The following is a 17,207-nucleotide window of genomic DNA, read 5'->3' as shown; positions in this document are numbered from 1 at the left end:
TTTAATTTTTATGCAGTCAAATCTGTCAATCTTTTCCTTTATAGTTTCCCATCTTTCCCAGTCAAATATTAGAAAAATACGAATATACTTTTTCTTTTCTTTTTGGTTGGTTGGTTGGTTGTTTTATTGAGACGAAGTCTTGTTCTGTTGCCCAGGCTGGAATGCGGTGACATGATCTTGGCTCACCACAGCCTGCGCCTCCCAAGTTCAAGTGATTCTCCTGCCTCAGCCTCCCAACTAGCTGGGATTACAGGTGCCCACCACCACGCCCAGCTAATTTTTTATCTTTAGTAGAGACGGGGTTTCGCCATGTTGAGCAGGCTGGTCTCAAGCTCCTGATCTCAGCTGATCCACCCACTTTAGCTTCCAGAGTGTCAGGATTACAGGCATGAGCCACTGTACCTGGCCTGTTTGTTTCTTTTGAGACAGGGTCTCGCTCTGTCACCCAGGCTGGAGTACAGTGGTATAGTCACAGCTCACTACAGCCTCAACCTCCTGAGCTCAAACAATCCTCCTTCATATCACAGTGGCCCCACTTGGAGCTGCCCTCTGCACACACTAAGGGCTGATGGACTGGGGTGCCTGCCCCCCCAGCCTTCTTGCCATGGCATACTAGAATTGCCTGAGGAAACTGACAAAGTTGATATGGATCTAGGTTCATGCAACGCTCACGTTAAGCCCTACACCAAGAAGGACACCCCTATTCCTGGGCTGGGCTGATAAAAGGAGATTGGGACAGTAGGTGAGATGAACCCCATCAGGTTGGTGAGGGTGAGGGCAGCTCCACTGGCCTAGTTAAGGATAAGAAAGCTCAGATATTGGACTGAGTTCACTGCAACCGCAGTTACAGAGAGAGGGCCCCTTTCAAGCAAAGCCTTAAGAGAAAAGTCTTCCCAAGTTCGAGTTATTCATATCCTGTTCTGCTACTGCCCTTTCAGTGGCCAGAAGGGAGTAGAACACAAGAAAACAGCACAGATGCCTGATCCTGATCTCAGGTTGAAGCTCTTGCGACAAATGTATTCTCAAGTGTTTTCTGGAAGCAGTGGTAGAGACGGCCAGGGCAGGCAAGATACATCAACCACGCCAACGAGCATGTGCTCCTGGAGAAAGGCCAACGATTCAGCTCCCACAACAAAAATAGCCTCTCTTCTCTGCGGCCCGGAGCAAGCCTGGCAGGCCTGCCAGCCAGGACAAACCTCAGTCCTCTGGGGTCCTCCCTTCCCTTCCTCTCAAGGACAGGCAAATTGGAGCACCAGAAGGAAAGATTTCTAGAGCTGAAAGAAAGAGCAATGAACCTGCAAAAACTGCACAATCCCTCTCAGCAACGCTGGAGGCATCATTGCACACTTCAGCATTAAGTACGACCACATTGGGACAGAGCTTTTTTTTTCTTTAATTTCAAAATCTGAGTAAATCTGAGATCAGAGAGCCTTTAGACAGATGTTAGAGTTGGAAGGATCCTTAGAAATCTAGTGTAACGTTCTCATTAAAAAACCAAAACAGAATATTATTCATTCTCTTGATTATAATACCCACATGGGAAAGAATGGATTTACAGAGAAGAGGTTAAGTCCCTCAATATGGTTTTTAGTTAAGTGACAGACCCACGGCTGGAACTCAGACTCCTTTCTCAAGCTAAGATACCTTTAAAGAAAAATTATTCTGAAAACATTTGCTTATGGTAAAAATGCAAGCAACACAGAGGCGTGTATGAAGCATAAAGGGCCCTTGCTCCCGTTTGCTATTGCCAACAGCTTGGCAGGAATGCCAGGAGTGGTGGTTCATGCCTGTAATCTCAACACTTTGGGAGGCCCAAGGCAGGAGGATTGCTTGAGGCCAGGAGTTTGAGACCAGCCTCAGCAACACAGTGAAACGCCTGTCTGTACCAAAAAAAATTAAAAATTAGCTGGGTGTGGTGGCTCATGCCTATCATCCCAGCACTTTGGGAGGACAAGGCAGGCAAATCAGTTGAGGTCAGAAGTTTGAGACCAGCCTGGCTAACACGGTGAAATCCAGTCTCTAATAAAAATACAAAACTTAGCTGGGTGTGGTGGCGCATGCCTGTAATCCCAGCTACTTGGGAGGCTGAGGCAGGAGAATTGCTTGACCCCAGTGGAGGTTGCAGTGAGCCCAGATTGCACCACTGAACTCCAGCTTGGGCAATAAAAATAATTAGCCAGGCATGGTGGCATGCAACCTATAGTCCCAGCTACCTGAGAGGCTGGGGCAGGGGTTGGTGGGAGGTGTCCCTTGAGCCCAGGAGTTCAAGGCTGCAGTGAGGTGTAACAACACCACTGCACTCTAGCCTGGAGCAAGAACTTAACTCAAAAAAAAGAAAAGGAAAAGAAAAGAAAAGAAGATCATGCTATGTTTGTTTTGAAACTTGCTTTGCCTTTAAGGTATATCCATGAATATTTCCATATCATTATTACGCACCATACTTCAACCATTGTTAAATATGGGTATCATCTCCAGTTCCTGGACATTGCACATAATATTGCAGTGACCATCGTGCAGTCCTGTGTGAGTGCTTCTGTATGGTGAGCGCTTGCAAGGGGAGCTGCTGAGCCAAGGGACAAACACATTTACAATCTGCCTGGGTCCTGCCACCTGCCTGTCTAGAATGTCAGATTGATTTATACTCCCACCATGCTAGCCAACACTGGATATAATTAGTCTATTTTTTTTTTTTCTTGAGATAGAGTCCTGTGCTCTGTTGCCCAGGCTAGAGTGTAGCGGCGCCATCCTGCCGCAATATAACCTCCGCCTCCCGAGTTCAAGCAATTCTCCTGCCTCAGCCTCCCAAGTAGCGCCCACCACTGCGCCCGGCTAACTTTTGTATTTTTAGTAGAGATGGGGTTTCACCATCTTGGCCAGGCTGGTCTCAAATTCCTGACATCATGATCTAACAGTCTGTCTCCCAAAGTGCTGGGATTATAGACAAGTGAGCCACCACGCACCCGGCCAGTTAATATCTGCCAGTCCAATTGGTGAAATATAGTACGTGTTTTAAACTGTACTGCTCTGACTAAAAGCGCAGTGGAACGTCCTTATTACCACGTGTTTTTCTTCTGTGAACTGTATTCGCAGCCTTTGCCCAATCTTCCAGTGGCTGCTTGTGTTTTGTTGTTATCTGTTGCAGCTCTTTAAGAATTTGACCTAGTGTGTTGTTATGTATTATTTCCTCCCATTAACAATTGACTTCTAAACTTTGCTTATGTCATTTTTTCCCCCATTGAGAAATTTTTAATTTTGATGCAGTCAAATCTGACAGTCTTTTCCTTTATAGTTTTCCATTATAAGATTATAAAAGCGCAGCCGGGCGCAGCGGCTCATGCCTGTAATCCTAGCACTTTGGGAGGTCGAGGTGGGCGGATCACGAGGTCAAGAGATTGAGGCCATCTTGGCCTCGCAAAGTGCTGGGGTTATAGGCGTGAGCCACTGCACCCGGCCAATACACCTTTTTTTATGTGATCCAAGGAATGAACCACCACTGTGTACACTTTAAGTACTACTTTTTTTTTTTTTGAGATGGAGTCTTGCTCTGCTACTGAAGCCAAACTATAGTGGTGTACTCTTGGCTCACCACAACCTCCGCCACCCGGGTTCAAGCAATTCTCCTGCCTCAGCCTCCTGAGTAGCTGGGACTACAAGTGCGTGGCACCGTGCCTGGCTAATTTTTGTATTTTTAGTAGAGACAGGGTTTTACCATGTTGTGGCCAACATGGTGGTTGGTCTCAAACTCCTTACCTCGTGATCTGCCTGCTTTGGCCTCCCACAGAGCTGGGATTACAGGCGTGAGCCACTGCCCCTGGCCAAACACTCTTTTACGGCAGGTTGATCAACATTTTCCATGATCTCAGGGGACAAGGAGATCTTGAATCAATGCTACCAACCAGCATAGTTCTTGAAAGGGGCAGGAAGAAGTAGTTCTCTGATTCAATGATGCAAGAGCCTGAGAGCTATGTTAACAGCCCGAGCCCAGACTTTGGGAGCTGGGCAGCAAAGCACATAGAGGTAAACAAACAGCAGTGGCACCTCTTAGCTGTAATGAGGCAGCAGCTGGTAACCACCTCCTGCACCAGGGAGATCAGAAGGCTCCAAAAGAACAGAAGTGGAAGGAAAGCAAACACAGAAGAAATGAGGACCCCGGAACAGAATTAATGGGGTGAGTATAACAAATATAGCCCAGCCTGGAAGCACAATTGCCACCTTTTATGCCAAATTACTCTTTCGTTGCACTCAGTAGCTGCTGGTAGAGCTAATACCCACTACAATTAGGGCCATGATTTATTGAGTGCACATTCTGTGCATCAGGACCATGGCAGAGCTGTTAAGAGTGTGGATTCTGGAGTCAGACAACTTGGTTTGAATGCTGACTCTGCTACTCACTCATTCACTGTGTGACCTTGGGCAAGTTTCCTAGCCTCTCTAAACTCGTCTTCCCTGTCTGTAAAATGGGCTTAGTAATAGGACCCTCCCTACAGGTGGCCTTGAGGGTTCATAATGCTTATATTGCGTTTATCAAAGTACATGATACATCATAAACACTTAACAAATGTTAGCAGCTATGATGATGATGAAGATGATGATACATTTTTCAAATGTAATTTCATCACTAGGTCACAGAGCTAGTAAGGGGCAGACACAGATTTTAAACCCACATCTTTTCATTAATCCTGGGTTAGAGGTCCCTGAATGAATAATGTATGTAAAATGTTAGACTCTAGCCAGGCATGGTGGCTCACGAGTATAATTCCAGCTCTTTGGGAGGCCAAGAAAGGAGGATCATTAGAGGCCAGGAGTTTGAGACCAGCCTGGGCAATATAGCAAGACCCCATCTCTTTCTCTATTTTTTTATTTTATTTTATTTTATTTTTGAGACAGAGTCTTGCTCTTTCACTCAGGCTACACTGCAGTGGTGCGACCTCAGCTCACTGCAACCTCCACCTCCCAGGTTCAAATGATTCTCCTGCTTCAGCCTCCCAAGTAGCTGGGACTATAGGCACGTGCCACCATACCCAGCTAATTGTTTGTATTTTTAGTAGAGATGGGGTTTCTCCGTGTTAGCCAGGATGGTCTTAATCTCCTGACCTCATGATACACCTGCTTCGGCCTCCCAAAGTGCTGGGATTACAGGCGTGAGCCACTGTACCCATCCTCTCTATTAAAAAAAAAAAAATTGCAAAGTTAAGACTACTTAAATCCTCTCTTAATATATTTTAGGGTAACCCACGAAAGAAAAATGCAGTCCCTTCTCTTTTAAATCATGAGAACTGGCCAGATGCCATGGCTCACGCCTGTAATCCCAGCACTTTGGGAGGCCAAGGCAGGCAGATCACTTGAGGTCAGGAGTTTGAGACCAGCCTGGCCAACATGGTGAAACCCCATCTCTACTAAAAATACAAAAATTAGCCAAGTGTGGTGGCAGGTGCCTATAATAGCAGCTACTCAGGAGGCTGAGGCAGGAGAATCACCAGGGGGTAGAGGTTATAGTGACCTGAGATCGTGCCACTGCACTCCAGCGTGGGAGACAAGAGCGAGACTCTTGTAAAAAAAATATAAATCATAAGAACTAAAAGCCCATGGTAGACATGAGCTCAGTGTCTTCTGCAGTTCTGCTTCTTGGAAGACAAACCGAGCAGAGAGGTCAGGTGGCTTCTCTACCAAGAGCCCCTGCCAGTACCCTCTCTGCCCTTTGGCCCCACATTGGCATCTCCTGAGTGAGGATGTGTCTTGTTCGGTTTTAAAAAAAACCTGCAGCTGCTCCAGGAGGGCCTTTCTCCACTTCTGGGAAGAAGTTCATCCTGCTGATCAGACTGCCAAGTGGTTCTGAGTGTTTCCTTTCTGTTCATGTGGATTTTGGGGAAAGGCAGAAAATCTCAGTGTGTGGGAGCCTGTCTGGGGCCGGGTGGCTAGGGGGTCACCTCCAAGTTTTGTGTGTAAAGTTTTATTGGAACAGCCACGCCCATTGGCTCATGTGTTACCCGTGGCTGCTTTTGTGCTATGACGGGGAGTGGAGCAGTGCGACAGAGGTGGCATGGCCTGTAGAGCCTGAACTATTTAGCATCTGCCTCTTTACAAAAGCAGCATACTGGCCCTTGGTCTGGAGCCTGGAGCAGAGGTGGCAAGGAATGCACACTCTGATAGGCTCGGCCAAGGAGCTGCCTCTTGCTCAAAGCTCATTTCGGCAGTGGCCAGAAGGGGAGGCTCAAGCCGTGAAGGGTCACTTATTTCAACAAACAGTTACTGAGCACCTGCTATGTACATATCAGACACGGTGGCAGAGATAAATTACGTGCAAATATATAATATGGCATCGGGGAGTAATAAGTGCTATAAAAAAAACACAGCAGGGTATGGAAATCTGTTATAAATAGGAGCCCACGGAGGGAAAAAATAAATAAATACAGAGGCCAGGCACAGTGTTTATACCTGTAATCCCAGTACTTTGGGAGGCTGAGGTGAGTGGATCACCTGAGGTTAGAAGTTTGAGACCAGCCTGGCCAACATGGTGAAACCCCATCTCTACTAAAAATACAAAAAAAAAAAAAAAATACAAAAAAATACAAAAAATTAGCCAGGCGTGGTGGCATGCACCTGTAATCTCAGCTACTCAGGAGGCTGAGGCAGGAGATTCACTTGAACCCAGGAGGCAAAGGTTGCAGTGAGGCGAGATCATGCCACTGCACTCCAGCCTGGGCAACAAGAGTGAAACCCTGTCTCAAAAAAAAAATAATAAAAGTAAATAAATAAATAAGGAAACACAGAATACCTCCCTGAGAAAATGGCTATGTGGCATCAGTCGGGGGAAGTATTCTGGTTAGAGGAACAGCAGGGGCAACAGTGAGGAGCCTGGTGTGACTGGAGCTCAGGGAGTGAGGGGCTGGGCAACATGATAAGTCTTATCATGTTTGCCAGTCTGGTCTCAAACTCCTGGATCAAGCAATCCACCCACCTTGGCCTCCCAAAGTGCTGGGATTACAGACGTGAGCCACCATGCCCGGCCTTGCTTCTGTATGGTGAGTACACAGACTATGAAAGGCCAGGGTGGAAGCAGAGACTGGTTAGGAGGCTAGCAGCCCTGCCGATGGAAGAACGGGGGCTGGCAGCTGGCTACAGTGTGGAGGACAGGAGAAGCGGTCAGATGCAGGGTCTGAAGGCAGAGCCCTAGGGATTTACTGAAGGATTGGATGTGGGGCATGAGGGAAAGCGGGGAGCCTGCAACAGTTCTGAGGTGTGTTCTGAGCAGCTGAATGGCAGCTGTTTCTGGATCAGGTGGAGTTCAGCTCTGGCATGATAAGTTCAGAACACCTATCAGATATCTATGTGGAGGCTGGACGCGATGGCTCATGCATGTAATCCCAGCACTTGGGGAGGCCAAGGTGGGTGGATTGCCTGAGCTCAGGAGTTCGAGACCAGCCTTGGAAACATGGCAAAACCCTATCTCTACCAAAAACACAAAAAATTAGCTGGACATGGTGGCATGGTACACCTGTAGTCCCAGACTACTTGGGAGGCTAAAGTGGGAGAATTGCTTGAGTCTGGGAGGTAAAGGTTGCAGTAAGCCAAGATTGCACCACTGTACTCCAACCTGGGTGACAAAGTGAGACCCCATCTCAAAAAAAAAAAAAAAGGTATCTATGTATCTACGTGGAGACATCAGGAGAAGACACCTGTGGAAATGGATCTGGAGTTCAGGGGGAGGTGGGCACCGTCAGCCTTTGGATGCCACTGAAAGCTGGAGAGTGCGGCAGGAGGAGTGTCTGAGTACCGAGCTGCCAGGGCTGCATTAGACCGGGGTCCTCACCCACACAGCACAACAATGCCCAGGCCCCTTTCCAGACCAACGACATTAGAAGCTCTGGAGTCAGGGCACAGGAATCAGCGCGGTAACACTCCAGGTAATCCTGATGCCCGGCTCAGGCTGAGAATCACTGTCTTAGACCACGAAAGCATGAAGGCACAGCCAGCCAGCGGGGCAGAAAATCTGGGCAGTGTGTGCTCCAGATGCCGAGTGAGGAAAGTCTCTCAAGGGCAGGCATGGTCAGTCGCCAGGGTCATGGCAGCAGGGGCCTAAAAGGGAGATGCTGGGACCATGAGGAAAGCATGTGGGCGCAGGAGTAGCTCCTGACGGGCACTCATCACGGAGGGCGGGAGCTTGCATGGATCCTGCATCAGCAAATGGGGCATTTAAACATGACAGTGATGAGGCAGCTGGAACTCGAAAACATAGCAAATGTTTGATGACATTGAGGAAAAGTAATTGTGAATTTTTTGTAATACTGGGTCATGTGAGAAAAGAACTCTCATTTTTGAACAATATGTACTGAAATATTTATGGATGTCTGGAAATCTGTTTCAAAATAATAGAGGGCTGGTGGTATAGATTGTCCAGTGATGGTAAGGGCTGAACACGGGGCTTCAGTATGCCATTCTGCCTGTTTTGGGTCAGAAGAGAGGGTACGGGAAGCGGAAGAAGAGAGAGGAAGAGGAAGGAAGGAAGGAAGGAAAGAAGGAGGGAGGGAGGAAGGGAGGGAGAGTAAGTGCAAAGAATCCCCAGCCAGGCACGGTGGCCCATCCCTGTAATCCCAGCACTTTGGGAGGCCGAGGAGGGCGGATCATCTGAGGTCAGGAGCTTGAGACCAGCCTGACCAACATGGAGAAACTCTGTCTCTACTAAAAAAAAAAAAAAAAAAAAAAAATTAGCCAGGCGTGGTGGCGGATGCCTATAATCCCAGCTACTTGGGAAGCTGAGACAGGAGAATTGATTGAACCCGGGAGGCAGATGTTGCAGGGAGCCGAGATGGCGCCATGGCACTCCAGTCTGGGCAACAAGCGAAACTCTGTCTCTAAAAAAAAAAAAAAGAAAAAAAGAAAAGAAAATCCCTTTGACCAGTTTTGCCAAAAGAGTGGCAGGAAAACCGGGTGGAGGAGTAAAGAAAGAAAGCCCTTGCCCAGGAAAGACAGGATGGGCTCCGCCCTGGCCACAGAGGAGAGTCCAGAAGCAGGTGGGTCAGCATGTTCTGTGGTGGGAGGATGAAAAAGTTCTCATCAGAAGAAAATTCAAAAGTAAGCAAGGTCCGCTGAGAATGAAGAGAGAGGTTAAGATTTAAGGTAATTTTGTTTTAACACTGTGGTTTCCCTAAGGTGCATGGGCTCTGCGGCCTCCATCTCAAAGTCATGTTCCCAGGCCATACTCTAGACCTGCTCAGCTGTTCTCCTGCCCCTGCTGCTGATTTTTCGGGTGTGCTCAGGCACCAGGGCCAGGAAGAGCTGGCTCAGCTCATCCTAGACTCTCCCAAAGTCAGGAGCATGGGGCTCCCAGGCGCTCTGGGAAGGCTGGAAGTCACAAGACTGCTTCGGGGAAGTGTGGGTGGCATACTGGCATACTCCAACAAGCCAAGAAATGTCTGACTCAGAATATTTTCATCAGCGTGAGCCCTACTCTCTGCTCTGAGCTGCCATAGCCCAGCCCTCTCTGTCCCGTCTCTCTCTGATCTTCACACACCCACAAAACAATTTCTTGTACTATGGTTGATATGAAGAAATCCTTCCAGATTGGTCCCTAATAATGAACTCAAAGGTGGCTGTGAAAGATGATAAATGGCCAAATGAACATAAGGCAGTTCCAAGTGATGTCCTTCCTTTCTCCCTCATCAGTCAAGGCCAAAACCAGGCTGCAACCCTGCCTAGCCCAAAAGGGGGCAATGTGGATTCTAACTCTGCTGTTGACTCACAGGCTGTAGGCTATACTAGGGAAGCAGAGGTCACACTTCCTTATTTACAGAGCAGGATAAAAACCCCTGCTCCAACATCAGGAGAGACTGGACACAAAAGGCTGTAAGCACGCCTGTTCAACTGCCTGGCTACTGTGGGGCTCCACAAGGATGCACCTGCCCCATCCCTGCTCAGTCATCACAGATACAGACCTGAGGATACTGGAGAAACCTTGCCCAGCCTGGCCTGGCGGGTATGGTGCTCCGGTGATGCCCAGGAAGGAGGTCGCCAGGTAACAGCAGCCTCCCTGTGGGCTCCATGGAGACCAAATGTATTTAGACAACAGCATGTTTGGAAGAGCCTCAGCAGGAAAGGTCTAGGAGGTAGAAATCCAAAAGTATAATAGACCCCACTTGAGGGCTGGGCACTGAGTGGCGTAATTCCGGCATTTTGGGAGGCTGAGTCAGTGGGAGGGTCGCTTGAAGCCAGGAGTTTGAGACCAGCTGGGTGACATAGCAAGACCATCTCTAGCAACAATTTTTTTTATAAGTTAGCTGGGCGTGGTGGTGGATGTCTGTAGTCCCAGCTACTTGGAAGGCCGCGGCAGGAGGATCACTTGAGCCCAGGAGTTTGAGGCTGCAGTGAGCGGTGATTACACCACTAAACTCCAGCCCGGGCAATAGAGCGAGACCCTGTCTCAAAAAAAACACAAAAAAAAAAAAGGCTGGGTGTGATGGCTCACGTCTGTAATCCCAGCAATTTGGGAGGCCAAGGCGGGCAGATCACTTGAGGTCAGGAGTTTGAGACCAGCCTGGCCAACACAGTGAAACCCCATCTCTACTAAAAATACAAAAACTCGCCAGGCGTGGTGGCACATATGCCTGTAATCCCAGCTACTTGGGAGGCTGAGGCAGAAGAACTGCTTGAACCTGGGAGGCGGAGGTTATAGTGAGCTGAGATTGTGCCGCTGCACTCTAGCCTGGGCAACAGAGCAAGACTATAGTTCAAAAAAAAAAAGACCTCACCTCCAATCACCTCTTTTAAGGATTAAAATCCACAATGGCCACAGCTAAATAAGCTCATATCAACCTCCGAGCCAGACTGCGCTGCAGGCGCCCTCTCGGCCCACTGAGTTCTGGAGGCTGCCCCTCATCTGGTGATGCTGCAGTTGCACTGTGGGTAAGGATGCGACCCACAGAAAGTGACACACCACTGCCCTCCTTGCGTCTGGGAATTCTACTCACAGCATGGCCACTGGTTGGGCAAACCATCCCTCTGGTCTTCACAGACATTCTTCCCTTCCAAGGCTGATCCCCAGGGGAAAGATGGAGCTCAAGCTATGCACTGTCATTTACCTTTGGGGGACCCATCCACATCAGTGACAGCTGGAGAAGGGTCATGTGGTTGGAACTACCAACTGTCCCTTCAGGGAGGCCACCATCATGACTGGACCCCCAAGCTGGCATCAGCAGTTTGCTCCAGCTTCAGGCTCAGCCTCTCATGAATGTAAGGGAGGGGCAAGTGCTCACCATCCATCCCCTCAAAAAGACAGGGGGAGCAAATAATAAACAAATGAGGCAGGCAGGCTGAGGTCTTTTAAGTTTTAGCCAAGCTCCCTAAGAGAATAATAACAGCTTTTTTTTTTTTTTTTTTTTAGATGGAGTTTCACTCTTGTTGCCCAGGTTGGAATGCAATGCCATGATCTCGGCTCACTGCAACCTCTGCCTCCTGTGTTCAAGTGATTCTGCTGCCTCAGCCTCGCAAATACCTGGGATTACAGGCGCCCGCCATCATGCCCAGCTAATTTTTAGTATTTTTAGTAGAGATGGGGTTTCACCATCTTGGTCAGGCTGATCTTGAACTCCTTACCTCAGGTGATCCACCCACCTCGGCCTCCCAAAGTGCTGGGATTACAGGCGTGAGCCACCGCGCCCAGCTACTAACGCCTTTTTTATGTGATCCGAGGAATGAACCACCACTGCCAACAGCACTTCTGTAGAGACTCTCCACTGTGATCTAAGACAAGGCAGGGAGCTGACCAGGGCTGAGGAATTTCATCACCGAACAGCAGAAGGGCCCTTAAAAAACATTTGGTTAGGAAGCAGAGTTTCCTGGGGCCTCCCATTCAGAAAGAATGGCCTGCCCTGTGCAGAAGGGTGTGTGAAGGGAGTTGCAGTTAAGGAGAGGGAGAGAGAGAGAAGTTATCAGTGGATGAAACTGACTACCAAATGTAATGAAAATCAGAAAAATAATCACTTAGCCACAACCTTCATTTATAGGCAGGGAGACCGGAGCCCAGGGAGACAGCAGTGCTTCCTGTACACCCCGGCCTTGGCCAGCGTCCTGCCACCGTACTGCAGAGTCTTGGCCAGGTGTGCTCAGGCACAGGGGTAGCTACTTCTGGAGCTCCTTCTTCTTCATCCCACCTGGAGATAAAGTGGTCAGGGTATCAGCTGTCACCAACCCAGCAGCGCTCATCCCAGCCTGGGTGACAGAGCGAGACCCCGTCTCTAAAAATAAAATTAAATTAAAAAACTGAGGAGGGCAGAGCAGGAGGGGCCATGGTCCATCCCCAGGGCTTCCATGACGGGGCTCTGTAGGATTTAGGGGACCACGTCAGGAATGTCCCAGCTGCTTCCCTCCTAGCAACATGAGATGTCAACAGAGGCTTCAGCTGCTGGGTGTCTACTGCTTCACCAGCCCCAGGGAACTGCAATCCTTCTGATGTACACTGCTAATTTTATTTTATTTTTTGTTGGTTTGAGATGGGGGTCTCACTATGTTGCCCAGGCTGGAGTGCAGTGGCTAATCATAGAGCACTACAGTCTCAAACTCCTGGGCTCAAGCAGTCCTCCCACCTCAGCCTTCCATGTAGCTGGGTCTGTAAGTGCACACCACCATGCCCAGCCTACTCTCCTAAAGTAATATATTTATGTAATATAATAATAGAGATGGAGTCTCACTATATCATACATATATATATATATATATAAATTAACAGAGATGAGTCTTGAACGCCTGGGCTCAAGCAATCCTCCTTCCTCATCACCATACCTGGCCTACTCTCCTATTTATTTATTTTAATAATAGAGATGGGGGTCTCACTATATTGCCCAGGTTGGTCTCGAACTCCTGGGCTCAAGTGATCCTCCTAAAATCCAGGGATTATAGGCATGAGCCACTGCCTCAAGCCTACTCTCCTAATTTTAAAATCCTTCATCTGAGGTCCCACTGTACCATAGCCTGGAAAATATATTTCATTCTCAATGGCAATCAATTATAGTGAATTATAGGGCAAGAGAGCCCAGAAATCACCCCTGCATAAGAACCAATCAGAGATCTTGCAATTCAGAAACAATCAGGCTCGTTTCTCTACATGAAAAATGTTGGCTGGGTGCAGTAGCTCACACCTGTAATCCCAGCACTCTGGGAGGCTGAGGTGGGCAGATTACCTGAGGTCAGGAGTTCAAGACCAGCCTGGCTAACATGGTGAAACTCCATGTCCACAAAAAATATAAAAAATTTGCCAGTCATGGTGGTGCACACCTGTAATCCCAGCTACTCAGGAGCTGAGGCAGGAGAATCGCTTGAACCCAGCAGGCAGAGGTTGCAGTGAGCTGAGATTGTGCCATTGCACTCCAGCCTGGGCGACAGAGAAAGACTCTGAGAAAGAAAGAAGAAAGGAACGGAACAAAAAGGAAAGGAAAAGAAGAAAGGAAAGCAAGAGGCTGTTGGCCAGGAGTGGTGGCTTACACCTATAATCCCAGCACTTAGGGAACCCGAGGCAGGAAGTTAGCTTGAGCCCAGGAGTTCGAGACCAGTCAGGGCAACATAGCCAGACTCCTGTCTCTACAAAATACTAAAAAACTAGCCAGGCCTGGTGGCACACACCTATAGCCCCAGCTACTTGGGAAGCTGAAGCGGGAGGACGGCTTTAACCCAGGAGTTTGAGGCTGCAGGGAGCTACAGTTGTGAACTACAGCCTGGGTGACAGAGTGAGACCCTGTCTCTAAAAATAAAAATAAGTAATAATGAAAAGAAAAATGCTGTCCTTAGAGATGTCTTAGGAGGGAAGTCAATGTTCCTGTCCAGGAAGGGCTTGTGCCCAGGCTGGGTGGCATCCTGGGTCTGGCAAAGTCCCCCCACATGTAGAGCTGTCATAAAGGGTTTGTCCACCATGGGACTGCATCTATCTCTAAGTAAGTTCATGAAATTAGTGCTTCTTAACCATTCATTTGCCACTAAATACAGCAGTCAATTGCACAGATTTCTTTGCCCACCTCCCAAATCACTGCTCATTAGCCCTTCTGCTGGAGAGATGGTAGGCTCTCTGCTTTACTGGCAGCTCCATTGAAAGAAATGCAGGGCGTGACCAGACTGGGCAACATAGTAAGACCCTGTCTTTACTGAAAATACAAAAAAGGCTGGGTGTGGTGGCTCATGCCTGTAATCCTGGCACTCTGGGAGGCCAAGGCAGGTGGATCACCTGAGGTTGGGAGTTCAAGACCAGCCTGGCCAACATGGCGAAAACCCGTCTCTACTAAAAATACAAAAATTAGCTGGACATGATGGCATGAGCCTGTAGTCCCAGCTACTCAGGAGGCTGAGGCAGGAAAATTGCTTGAACCTGGGAGGCAGAGGTTGCAGTGAGCCAAGATCATGCCACTGCACTCCAGCCTGGGTGACAGAGTGAGACCCCATCTCAAAAAAAAAAAAAAAATTAGCTGGGCATGATGGCACACACCTGTAGTCCCAACTACTTGGGAAGCTTAGGTGAGAAGGTTGCCTGACCCAGGAGGCAGAGGCTGCAGTGAGCTGTGATTGCACCACTGCACTCCAGGCTGGGTGACAGTGAGACCATCTCAAGAAAAAGTAAGATGTGCAGGGAGAAAGCTGGAAGAAAGCAGGCACTTGAATTATCTGTGGATTTCATTTTGCTGTGCTTTCTTTGTGGTGTAGGAACAATGACAGCTAAAAGTGACTAGTCTAGCTGGGTACAGATCTCTAGCATAATTGACAGAACACGGTTTCCAAAAGCAGCTAAATGCTTCCTCTTCCCGGAAGGGGAGCGTGCAAGCCTCCAGGTACTATGATTCCTAGGGCTCAGAACTTAGCACAGGGACTGACTTCTTACAGAGAGACCAAGGACTCCTCTTAAGGTGGAGAGACTGGTCGGGCATGATGGCTCACATTTGTAATCCCAGCACTTTGGGAGGCCAAGGCGGGCAGATCACCTGAGGTCAGGAGTTTGAGACCAGCCAGCCATTATGGTGACCCTGTCTCTACTAAATATACAAAAATTAGCTGGGCGTAGTGGCAGGCGCCTGTGATTCCAGCTACTCGGGAGGCTGAGGCACAAGAATCACTTGAATCCAGGAAGCAGAGGTTGTAGTGAGCTGAGATCACACCACTACACTCTAGCCTGGGCAACAGTGTAAGACTCTGCCTCAAAGAAAACTAAAAAAAAAAAAAAAAGGTAGGGAGAAAAATGCTAACAGGTTCTGCCAAGGGGCCTCAGCAAACACTGGAGACCTAGAAGCCAGCCAATGGCCTGAAAAACACAGAATGTACATGATTCTGCTCCATTCTTCTACTGCTGGGATGGAAGCAGGAGCTGGCAGAGACCCTGAGCTCTGTTTTCTGAGGTCTCCATGCTCAGTGTTGTGTGTGGCACTGGCAGAGGAGATGGGAGTTTTTCAAAGCCTCATTTTAACCAGGCTTTCAAAGCACGGAAGCTTCAGCTGGTGTGTTCTCTTTCACTTCCCTTTTACTCTCCTGTGCCTATACCACCACCTCATGAGTGCCTCCCCCACCCAGGCAACCCAAGTATGGCCAAGGGAAGTGCTCACTCAGTCACTGTCAAAATCACAGCGTTAGGCTGGGGGATTCTGGGGGACTCCTGCTGCCATTCCAAGGCCTGTGCAATGCAGTCAGATACTCTACTGAAGATGAAAATGTACATACAGGGCTAAGAAGCATGATGTACCTTCATGGATTACAAACCCATAATGCTTAGTAAAGGGCATCAGGGAGGACCTTGGGTATACACCTGTCCCACTGCAATTTGTCTGATGTCTATCTCCTCTTCCAGAATGTCGGCCCCACGGGTGCAGGGGCTTGGTAGGGTTTCTCACCGTTGATTCCTATGACTAGAAGAGTGCTCAGCACATAATACTCACTCAACAAGTATTTGTTAGATGGTGTTACGGAGGACTGGCCCACAGACTGACCCATGGGGAGGTATCATCTGTTATTTCAAGACCAACATCATAGAGAAGGAAAAGGCTCAGAGAAATGGAAAGAGCAAGAGCCAGGAAATGGTTCAAATCCCAGCCCTGTTCCTGTGAGCTTAACAACCTTGGGCAGTTTACTTCTCTAAACCCATTCCCTCGTGTGTTAAACAGGCATTGGCCAGGTGTGGGGGCTTATGCTTGTAATCCCGGCACTTTGGGAGGCCAAGGCGGGTGGATCACCCGAGGTCAGGAGTTCAAGACCTGCCTGGCCAATATGATGAAACCCATCTCTACTAAAAATACAAAGATTAGCCAGGCACGGTGGCGTGCATCTGTAATCCCAGCTACTCCAGAGGCTGAGGCAGGAGAATCGCTCGAACCTGGGAGGCAGAGGTTGCAGTGAGCTGAGATCATGCCACTACACTCCAGCCTGGGCGACAGAGTGAGACCTCATCTCAAAAAAAAACCAAACATACCCAAACACCCAGACATCATGGGTCACTGACCCAGGAAATGCATGCAAACATGCCAACTATAGGGCCTGGCATGCAATAGGTACTGAATAAATTATATTAAATGTTAAGGATTCTTCTGGTTTTATAACACCCCTTCCTCTGAACATGTTCAGAATGCTCATGCCCCAGCAGTCTGTGAACATCAAAAAACAACCTGGGGCAAAAGTGTGAACAATGAAGTTTGGTTGCCCTCAAAAAGGAAGTTTGGAGATTTCTGTGGATTTTAAGCACGCATCAGTACCTTCCTTGTTCTCACATAATATTACGTTTCTCAGAATCTGTTAGTTCCAACTGTCAAAGACAGTTATGTGGGGAGGAAGGGAATTATAAGAAACTAATATCTTCTTCCTTATGTATTTGTGCAAATGTGTAGACATTTATAGGCAAAGGAGGAAAAGATAAATTACAAATACATAGCATGAGGCCAGGCGTGGTGGCTCATGCCTATAAGCCCAGCACTTTGGGAGGCCAAGGCAGGTGGATCACTTGAGGTCAGGAGCTCCAGACCAGCCTGGCCAATATGATGAAATCCCATCTTTACTAAAAATACAAAAATTAGCCCAACATGGTGGCATGTGTCTGTAATCCCAGCTACTTGGGAGGCTGAGGCAGGAGAATTGCTTGAACTTGGGAGGCAGAGGTTGCAGTGAGCCCAGATCTTGCCACTGAACTCCAGTCTGGGCAACAAGAGTGAGACTCTGTCTCAACAAACAAAACAGGCTGGGCACAGTGGCTCATG

General features: G+C 48.4%; 1 protein-coding gene across 3 annotated transcripts in view; it reads right to left on the bottom strand.

The window, feature by feature from the left end:
• PLEKHM2 (pleckstrin homology and RUN domain containing M2) overlaps positions 1-17,207 on the bottom strand; it is a 48,044-nt gene that overhangs the window by 19,260 nt on the left and 11,577 nt on the right. The window lies entirely within an intron of this gene.

Source organism: Sapajus apella, unplaced genomic scaffold (genome assembly GCF_009761245.1).
Source record: "Sapajus apella isolate SASKATOON/1434 unplaced genomic scaffold, GSC_monkey_1.0 scaffold43, whole genome shotgun sequence".
In the NCBI taxonomy this organism is placed as follows: domain Eukaryota; kingdom Metazoa; phylum Chordata; class Mammalia; order Primates; family Cebidae; genus Sapajus; species Sapajus apella.
The sequence above is the reverse complement of the archived record's forward strand: the minus strand, read 5'-3'. Positions and strand labels throughout refer to the sequence as shown.